The sequence below is a fragment of the Arvicanthis niloticus genome, chromosome 3 (assembly GCF_011762505.2).
Source record: "Arvicanthis niloticus isolate mArvNil1 chromosome 3, mArvNil1.pat.X, whole genome shotgun sequence".
In the NCBI taxonomy this organism is placed as follows: Eukaryota; Metazoa; Chordata; class Mammalia; order Rodentia; family Muridae; genus Arvicanthis; species Arvicanthis niloticus.
Genome location: NC_047660.1, coordinates 32,905,670 through 32,917,010, shown reverse-complemented (window position 1 = coordinate 32,917,010; position 11,341 = coordinate 32,905,670).

Here is an 11,341-nt window from a genome sequence, read left to right as displayed (position 1 = left end):
GATGATGAAAGGAGGTTTCTTCACCCAATCATCTTGCTACTAATCTATGGAGTGGCGTTTCTTATCACTAATTCACTATTGAATGGCAGTTAAAACAAATATTTAGATAGATAAAGACATTTTAAGTGTTGAAATTTTCATGTATGTTTATATAACTGTACCACTGTGTGTTATACACTTTTATTTGGAAATGAATTACTAATCGAGAAATAAGATCACACGGACTCTCTGAGTCTTCCCTATTTCTAGGGTTTGGCAGACCAGAGATGATCCAACTTTATTACACCTATAGAACCAGAAGAGGGGCTTCTGTCTACAAGGCACTTTGCAATCAATTACCACAGCAGAAAATCTCATTTGGGGTGGCAGCCGGTCTTTGAGAAAGAAAGCACTGCAGAGTGGGCAACAAGGCTTCCAAGTGAGTTATCACAAACCATATCAACTAGAAGACAATGAGATAAACAAAAGCAAGAGAAGAGATTTTTTCCACTAGATTCAGCAAAGGAAAGCACAAGGTACTCATTAGCATTTGCTTCAGCCATTAAGAGTATTTGTTGTTGTTGTAAAGGACTACAGTTTATAGTTCAGTTTTTAGCATTCATATTGAGTGGCTCATAACCACGTAGTAATTCTATGCCCAGGACATCATTGCCTGGTGTCTATGGACATCCTCACAAACATACACACAGACCCATATCCTTAAACAAAAATTTAACTTTTATTATTGGATATTTTATTTACATTTCAGATGTTATCCCCTTTCCCCATTTTCCTCCAACCCAGAAACCCTCTATCCCATCCCCCCTCCTATTTCTATGAGTATGTGCTTTGTCCTATTGACAATGTCCTTTGCCTTATAGAAACTTTGCAATTTTATGAGATCCCATTTGTCAATTCTTGATCTTAGAGCATAAGCCATTGGTGTTCTGTTCAGGAACTTTTCCTCTGTGCCCAAGTATTCAAGGTTCTTCTCCACCTTCTCTTCTATTAGTTTCAGTGTATCTGGCTTTATGTGAAGGTTCTTTATCCACTTGTACTTGAGCTTTGTACAAGGGGATAAGAATGGATCTATTTACATCCTTCTATATGTTGTCTTCCAGTTGAACCAGCACCATTTGTTGAAAATGCTGTCCTTTTTCCACTGAAGAGTCTTAGCTCCTTTGTCAAACATCAAGTGACATAGGTATCTGGGTTTATTTCTGGGTCTTCATTTCTATTCCACTGATCTTCCTACCTGTCTCTATACCAATACTATGTAGTTTTTATCACTATGGCTCTGTAGTACATTTGAGGTCAGAGATGGTGATTCCCCCTGAAGTTCTTTTATTGTTGAGAATAGTTTTTGCTATCCTGGGTTTTTTGTTATTCCAATGAATTTTCAAATTGCTCTTTGAATCTCTATGAAGAATTGAGTTGGAATTTTGTTGGGGAATGTATTGAATTTGTCACATAATAGTCAAAACATCAAATGCACAAAACAAAGGAAAATACTAAAAGCAGTAAGGAAAAAAGGTCAAGTATCATATAAAATATAACTTTTTAATTAATAATTTTAATTTGTCTCCCAATATTTGTGGTACCCATTGTGAACCTAGAATTTAAATTCGACTGAACATATTTTACTATATTTTGATTTTTTTCTCCTTCTATTACTGCCCCCATTCTTTCTACCTCCCTATCCATTTGATTTCATGTTCTTTCTCTCTTTCAAAATGAAAACAAAATAAAATCAAAATGCCAACATTGAAAATAAAAAAAACAAACAAATAACAAGTGAACAACAACAAAAGGACAAAAATTAACAAAATGAAAATAAAATGAAATGAAAAGCCCACAAAATAAAACCAGGGAGTTAGGTGTTGGTCAAAGACTCCTAGCCAAGAGGTTTGACCTTCATTAAATGTTCTCTGTTTATTTATCCCATTGATTTTGTGGTCCATGGCCTCACAATTGTCTGCCATTTTTCTCTCTTAAGTCTATTTATATTTTCACAGTCATATCTCTAGCTTTCTAAGGACTCCTAATGTGAAGTCAAACCCAGCATGATTGGGAGTGTGTTCTACAGATCTCCAGGGTTTTATTTTCATTTTCTGACTAATAGTTTTCTCTACCTTTATCAAGCATTTTTCTCATCTCTGTAGAAAATTTCTAAAGTTTCTGGTAGAGATGAAGCTATGAATGGAAAATCCAGGCTACATAATTATAAGGCCAGGTGAATGCCCTATAATGACAAATATTGCACATATAATGTGCTTCAGAAAAGTACTTCCAGTGCGGTATGGATAGGGTCACATAGCAGAGCTTAATACTAGAATAGAAATAGATTCAAATTGAAAAGAAGAAACATTTCATACACATCTTCATGCTTCCATATTATTAAACATATAGTCAGTCGGAAAATGTCCCTTTCATAATACTATATACGAGAGAATATAAAATAACATATCATTCATCCTTTCACATAAATATGTAAACAGCATTCTCTTTTAATTAACATGGCTTAAGTGAAAAAATGATCTCTTCTGTTATCCTTTACCCTACCTTTATTGTTTCTGTATTGATTTTGAATAAAAGTATCTCATTTTGACTTCTTAAATATAGGGCTTAAAATACTTCTCTACATCGATATGTGAAGAAAATCTTCCTTTCCAAGTTTCAAACACTAAAATATAGAGTGCTTAGAATCCTAATTTAGGGAATGAAATTTCTAAGATTTAATGAGTGTTCATATCTTTTAGAAAATATTTTTACTCATATGTATCTGTCTATATGAATGTCATGTTTATGAAGGGCATCAAACCCCTTGGATCAGGTATTTACAGGTGGCTCTTAGCATTCACCCATGGAGCTAGGAACTGAACTCTGGTTCTCTGGAAGTTCTTAAAGGCCATTAACCATTGAAATATATCTTCAGACTGACAATGTATTTCTCTAACATTGATTCCATTGCAGACATTGAAGCTCTTGGAACATCATAACAGTCAAATGTTATTGTTATCTTCTGTATTGTGACACAATGTTCATTTGATGACACCTTTTGTCTTGCATATCATCATCTTCCATTTGTAGGCTTTGACTGCATGGCTAAAATGATATGTTAGTTTAAATTATTCAAATAAAATCTACCTGTGATATATGCATGCAGAGTTTAGAGAAGATGTATTAATATATGTTTCAGTAAGTTAATAAAAATCGTAAGTACAGCTCACATAAATATCACTGTTAAAGCTCTGATTGTTTTACTACAGTTTTCTCAACTCCGTTTTTATCATCTGATTTTGCAGAACTGTCCTTTTTTCCAAGGATTAAATAACTGAGCTGTGAAATTAGTTGTTGATCACTGTATATGCATCAGATGCAATTAGAATGGAGGGGCAAGGGAAAATAACTCTCCCTTGAAACGTCAGTGAGTTGAATTCCCAGGAAATGCTTAGTGAAAACAATAAATTAAAATGAGTGCAAGGAAATGTCATTTATGCAACTCATAATTAACCCTTGGAAGCCTGCCATAATATTTTATGAAGGCAAATAACTTACTGAGACTCAACAAGAAATTAGACTCTATATCTGAATAAGAATGCCATTTGCAGTTAATCTGCCTCTATTGAAAATTATGAAGGTGATCAATGATCATGATCTTCTTTTAAGTGATCACAAGGGAATCCAAGAAAGATACTGTTCTTTGAAAAACAGTGTCAGGAATTTGGTCAAGTATTCTGAAGGCTGGGATCATTTTGGTCTTGTCAAATTTTCAGTTCTTGGAAGTATTGTCTTTAAAAATATATAAATATCCTTGCAAACACATTAGGAAAGTGCAAACACATGAATGTGCACATACATGGATTATTTTTCCTAGTTCGAAGTGTTATATCTTCCTTTCTTATTTTTTGTTAATTTATGAATTCACTTTACCTACAAGACCATAGAACCCCCCTTTTCTGCCAATCCCCCTCACATAGTCCCTTCCTCAAACCCCGTTCTCTCAGAAGGCCCCCATTGGGTATCAATCCACTTTAGCACAAGTCGCTGAGAGTCGAGGCATGTCTTCTCCCACTGAGGCAAGACAAGGCAGCCCAGTTTGGATAATGGGATCTACAGGCAGGCAATAGATTCAGAAACTGTCCCCAGTCTAGGTGTTGGGGGCCCTTATGAAGATCAATCTTCACATCTGTTACAAATGTGTGGGTAGCTTAAGCCCAGCCCATGGTTGTTGCACTTTGGTTGGTTGTTCAGTCTCTAGGAGACCCCAAGGGTCTAGATTAGTTGACTCTGATAGTCGTCTTGTTCCTATCCCCTTTGTGTCCCTCAGTACTTTCTCATCTGTTTCCAGGAACCTCTCAGACAATAGTTATGCTAGGCTCCTGTCTGCAAACATAACACAGTATCATTAATACTCTCCAGGATTCATTCTTGTCCATGGGATGGGTCACAAGTTGGACCAGTCTTTGGTTGGTCATTCCCTCTGTCTCTACTCCATCTTTGTCCCTGCTCATCTTATGGACAAGACATATTTGGGGTTGAAAGATTTGTGGGTGGCTTTGTGTCCTTAGCTTTCCACTGGGAGTCCTGCTTGGCTACAGGAGGTAGCCATTTCAAGCTTTACATCTCCCATTGCTAGGAGTCTCAGTTAAACTTGCCCCCAAAGGCTCTTTGAAGCCTCCCCTACTCCAGGTCTCAGGTACATCCTACAGATGCCCATCTACTGCCCACCTTCATTCTCTTTCCCCTGCTCTCCCTACACCCATTCCCCACTGCCCCTGCCCCATTCCTCTACCTATGCCCTCTCCCATCCAGTACCCTTCCTCCACCTAACTCTGAGGTTTATTTTATTTCCCTTTCTGAGTGAGATTCCCCTTTTGAGTGAGATGCTTTCTTGGGCCTACCTTGTTAATTGGCTTTTTTTTTGGGTGTGTGGACGGTAGCGTGATTATCCTTTACTATATAGTTAATACCCACTTATAAGTAAGTACATACCATGTGTGTTTTTCTGGGTCTGGGTTACCTCACTCAGGATAATATTTTCTAGTTCTATTTATTTGCCTGATTATTTCATGATGTCACTGTTTTTAATAGCTGTATAGTCATCCATTGTGTAAACGTACAATATTTTCTTTATCTATTCTGTAGTTGATGGACATATGAGTTGTTTCCAGTTTCTGGCTATGGCAAATAAAGCTGCTATATAGTTGAGTATGTGTTTTTGTGTTTTGGTGGAGCATCTTTTGGGTATAAGACTAGGAGTGATATAGCTGGATCTTGGGGTATAACTCTTTCCAATTTCTGAAAAACTACCAAATTGTTTTCCAGAATAGTTGTACAAGCTTGCACTCCCTTCAGGAATGTGTGAGTGTTCTCCTTGCTCCATATTCTCAACAGCATCTGCTGTCACCTGAGTTTTTGATCTTAGCCATTCTCACTGGTGTAAGGTGGAATCTTAGGGTTGTTTCGATTTGCATTTCCTTGATAACTAAGGACTGTGAACCTCAAGTTGTTCTCAGCCATTTAAGATTCCTCTGTTGAGAATTCTCTGTTTAGTTCTGTACCTTCTTGAGGATGATTTAACTCCACCCTCAATCATTTTGTCATTTTCATGTCAGCATGTTGTTTATTCTTTGTATGGGCAGTGGATGCAATAAGTATGCAGAAAAAAGTATCTAATATATAGAAATAAATAGGTAGTCAGTGGATTGGAAAATTCCATGAAGTAATTGTGTGTGCCATAATGGGCCTTCACATAGGATGTCTTCTCAGGAGAATAGCTATATGAAAGAATGAGCCAAGCAAGAACTCTCTAAAATCAGGTTTGCTATGACTTTTTATGTAAAGAATTGCAACTTAATTGATAAAGCATTTAAATTAGATAATATTTTTTAATGGATATTTTTAAGAAAGTCTGGGTGTCTTGTATCATTTAGGGACAAACAAGGGAAGGACTGATTGTCTTATGATTAACACTTGGAATTACTGGATTTTAAATGTTTTCCTTATTTTAATATTGTTTACATATATTAAGGCATATTATATCTTTTCATATCATTTTATTGATGACAATCAAAGCATAGCAAGGCAATGTTGTGCTCCCATTAGAAACTGTCAGCTGAGATCACATTACTAAAGTGTGTCATTTAGAATGACTTCCATTTACACTACCTCAGCCTTTATTTTTTCTATTTTAAAAGTCATTATATTTTGTTATTATTAACATTGTTTCCTGAATTCTACTTGAAGGAACTATCGAATTGCAATAATTTGAAGTTATAAATTATGTATTTGTGTATGCATAAGACATGTCAACAACATTTAAAAATAATATTTGGATAAATATGAGTTATGAGTCAGAATAAATTACATTTTTTCACTTATATTTGTCTGAGGGCCTTTTATCATAGATTATGGTACAACAGACTGCTGAGGTTAAACTGATAGAAAATGAAACTTTAATTAAACCATAGGATGGAAGAGTGAAGTAACAAATGCTTTGGATATAGTTTTTAAAATATTTTTTGGAAGGTTCAATGGCACAATTTTCTCAAAGGGTGAATTTCTCAAGCACAACAGAGTGGTCTGTGTATAGAAAGATAAGTTCAGTCTTATATTAAATTTTCAGGGTTACTAATATGAATATTTTAGGTATATAGTTTGCATGAACATTTATTTTTATGTGCTGTTCAAGTGACTACAGCTGCAGCAAAGTTAATGTGTGACTGTATATCTTATTAGGACCCTGAACCTCTCAATCTCTTGTAGGACTGTAGTCATTTATAACTATCATTAATGCTGATGTAGAATAAGCATAGTGATAAAGAAAATGACAACAACCATGTTTTTCTTCATTGCATTTTCATTTATAAGTAATATCTTGTTTTCTTTTTTGTTTGTATGTTTCATTGACTAGTAGTAGGGTTAACTTATTGATAATTTGGGCTCAAAACATATTTTAACATTAAATAACTGCAATGCTCTCAAGTTTTCGTGTATGATTATGAAATTTACTATTATCTACACTTAATCACTTGATCAATATTTAGTAATTTTTGAAGTGGATACTTTAATTAATGATGACAATACAGAGAAATAAGGTGTCTTATACTGGTTACATCCAAATCTGTGAAAACTGTTGGTAGAGATTGCAGAACAAAGAAGGGAGCAGAAATGAAATATTTGGACACTGACTGGCCTGGAACTTTGCTTGATACCCTCAGTGCTCAAGTACTTAAGCAGCTGTAGGCACACACTCTGTTGGAAAGTATCAATAAAATGCAGATGTTAAGGTACAGCTTGCATTTCTTTGGAATGGGTTTTCTGCCATCCATAGAAAACTGCTGTTTTGCTCAGTGAGGCATTGGTTCTGGGTATACTTTTCTAGTCTCACATTTCCTGAGTTCAGAATTGATATGATTTTATAGAACGTATTTTTAATTATTTCTCCCTTCATATCCTTCTTCTCAATGGCTGCCATTATAAGCTGTGATTTGCTGATTTCTAGTCAAGTACAATATAATCCTTGATCTGCCATTCATAGTAGAATATGGTACTACAAATCTGAGTCCTGAATATTCCAGTACGTTAATTACCTTTTCTATAATAATAAGTTATATTCTAATCTGCAGCCTCATGTGTGTGTTTGTGTGTTCATGTGTATGTGTTTTTGCAGCCTCATGTTAATTTGTGTGTGTATATGTTTCTGTGTGTGTGTTAGACAAAAGATTTTTTTCTCATGTTTAATACTGACTGCTCATGAGCTACTCCTCTTCCCCTGCCCCAGATGTCATTTAATTTCTAAGTCCAGGTTACAGAAGGAGAAGCTCCCATCTGGGATTGCCATTTGCATGGCTTGCAAAAGACTTGGCTGAATCACACAATGACTCCCTAAGCCTTTTCTTGGATGAAGATCACTCATTTTCACTTGTCAAAATAACTCACATGGATAGACACTACATTAATTTGGCATGAATTTTTCACTTGTCCAGTAGGAGTTGTAGGCATTCATATCACAAAAAATCAGAATGTATTATTACTTCACATGATGGTTTATATAAAGGAAAATGTATCTTCTAGATTGCACATTTGTTAATCATACCTACTTTGGACACTGGAGCTTTATTTATTTTATATTAAATGTCTACGTATTCCAGATGAAGAATTTTTAGTGTGTATAGTAATAAATAAGTTTTAAATGTACCCAGGTCTTTAAGAGGAAGACGCAAATTAAGAAGTTCTAAGAGAACTTAAGGAGAAATGAATCTAAGCATCCCTTCCAGCAAAAGGTTTTTAATCTTTGGTTCACCCTGAGTAGGTCATATGTATTCTTTTCCACCATGAATGGAGTTTAAACAAGAAAAAAAGACAAGGAAAATAAAGTTAAATAATGGAAAGTAATAAATGAGTCTTCATAGATGAGGAATCAGTTGATCATGTTATTAATGTCAGGTTAGTGAGGATCAGGCTTTAAAACTAAAAATATTACATTAGATTCATCTGCTTTGACACATCCTGAATTTAGTTTCATTGTTGATAGAAGTTTTTCTTCACTCTTGAGATTCTCATACGCTGTTCCAGACACACAGAACTTTATTCATTCTTTCAAAATTACATATTCTTTGGTTCTTACTCAAGCTCAGTCCTTGGATTTTCCTTTGCATTTCATTACATCAACAGGGTATCTTTCTACAATCTGACTTTCCTTCAACTTCATACATATTTTTGTCTTAGTCATTATAACTTATGGTTTTATATTCTGCATTTTGATATCATCAACAAATATTCCATATAAGGGTATTGGATACAGGTCAGTGGGGAAAAAATCCTGCCATGCAAGCCATAAATCCAAAATTGGGCTAGGAAAGAACCAAAGAAAGAAAGAACAAAAGAAAGAAAGGAAGAAGGAAGGAAGGAAGGAAGGAAGGAAGGAAGGAAGGAAGATTGGTGTCTTGGTTACAAAACCTATGGAAAATTTTCCCACCAAAAACCTGTCATCTTTTAATTCTAACTTACCCCAAAACATTCCATGATGCAAGATTAAATATGCATGCCTCAGAAACTGGACTTAGAACAGGATGAAAAGAAAACAACTGGAATGTTTTATGACATTTTAATGGTACTCTCTTTAAGCTGGAAGTATTTATCTTACAGAAGAAATATTAAATTCCCATCTTATTTACAAATCCATTGTGTGGATGAAAAAGTGTAAGCCAGCCTAACAATGAAGTTCATGACTCAAGAGAAAATGACCACACACAGACTATACTTACATCAAGGTGGCTGAAGCTGAAGGTGACAACCTGAAAGACAGCCAGAATACATTTTGTGACCCAATATGATATTTTTGAGCTGATTTGTTTTGTTTTAATTATAAATATTCACTGATATCAAATGCTGGGCTTACAAACAGCTGTACCTGATGAAAATTGCTTTTTCTCAATTGTCCCTAGATATTGTTTTAAATGAACACAGAATTATTTCATTTTTTTTTTCAGTTTGATTGTTCGTTTGTTTTAAGGATATTGAGTGTGTGAAATTATCCACTAAGGGCTATATGTTTTTTTTACCTCCTTCCTTTACATAAATGATAAGCAAAGACTTTAGTTTTATTTCACAAGCGAGTCTGAAAATACAAATGCTGACCTTCATCCCAATGTGATCAGTATGTGCTGTCATCACTCATGATTCGACATAACAGCTGTTTGATAACTGACTACAATCAATCTTCCTCACTTGCCTGATTCAGCAAGCTGATTGCTCTGAAGTCTTTCTATCAGAGAGAACTGATTGCATTCTGGGAGTTTGTTTTATGCTGCATCACCTTTTAGGATTCTGACAGGATTGTTAATAAAGCAATACAATGTATACACAAGCTTTATTTAAATAAATGTACCACTGAAACTATACTCTATGTCAAAATTAGAGTTGGAGAATTTGGTGTTAGTAACAGCATAATCATGAGTATCTCTAGTATCTTGCCATTAGTTATTTATATAATCATTATTTTTATTATCCGTTGGCATGGGGGCTCATGCTTTTTAATTTGCAATTAGACCATGTTGCAGAAGGATGAGTTAGAGGCCAACTTGGGCTACATAGTGTGTTCTGTGCCTGGCTAACATAATGAGCATCTTTTGAAAATAAAAAAGGGGGTGGGTGGGGGGAAGAAGAAAATGTTTTTTTTAATGCATGAATTAGAGGACAAAATTTAAATAATAATAAAGAATGCTATTTTACTCATTTATTTATATTCAAATATTAGTTTCTTGATCCTATATTAAAAGTGAAGAGCAGTAAAAAATAATGTTTCCTAAGACATAAAATTAAGGTAAAGGTACAGCACTGTTTGAAGTCATTTTATTTTCTTTGCCTTTGGTACTTGAGAGAATAATGTTTTTGAGCAATATGGTACTTCATATTTTATTATGTTCCTGCTACACGTTTTGTGCACTTGGAAAGTAATAAATATAGGTATCAAGTGACAATTTATGCATTACTGACAGTACTAATACAGTGTTGAGTGAGTGACCACCCAGAAAGTAGGGACATGGCCAGACAGGTACTTCCTCATATCTAGGAGAGATGGGGGTCACCAACAGTCTTCAAGACCCTACTTTGCTCCAGACATACAAATATCTTGAAATGTCCACTAGGTGGTGCCATAAATGGCATATGTGTCTGAACGTGGATACCCTTGAGTTATATTATAAATGCTCTTATGACTACATACATAATTGAGTCTGATCTTGCTAAATCGACTGGGTACTAGTAAGATTTAAAAATGTGCTGCTGTCCCATTACAATTCATACTGTAGTGAGCTTCTGCTGTGGCATTTTACATAGTGTTCTATTTTAAACTTGAGTAGGCTTTTAACAATTGAATGGAGAACTTCCTTTTAATGTTGAATGGGAGTATTTAATTGTTCTCATTTTGTCTCATCCGTTTCTCTTAAAGCAAGAAATGATTAAAATGATGTCTGTGATGTTAAGGGTACAGAAAGTGTGATGGCAACTGATCAATACTGTTATGTTGTTGATATAATGTCATTATTTCTTCAGCTGAAAAGCCAATTACAGGGCCACTCTATCACAAGGAAATATATCATCTCTCAAGCCTGATGAAATACTAAGGTAATGATTTCCTAACACATTTACAAGTTTTATTATTAATAAATTTTGATCTTTGACAATTTCAAACATCTATATAATTACCTTCTTCTACCCTATTGTGTCTTCTACCTGTGCCAGCTCCTGTCTCCCACCCTATGAAGGGTATTCGTGGTTGTCAACTTGACATCTGGAATGAACTAGAAATGAATGAACTAGAATCCAGAAAGGGAGGGCACACCTATGAGAGATG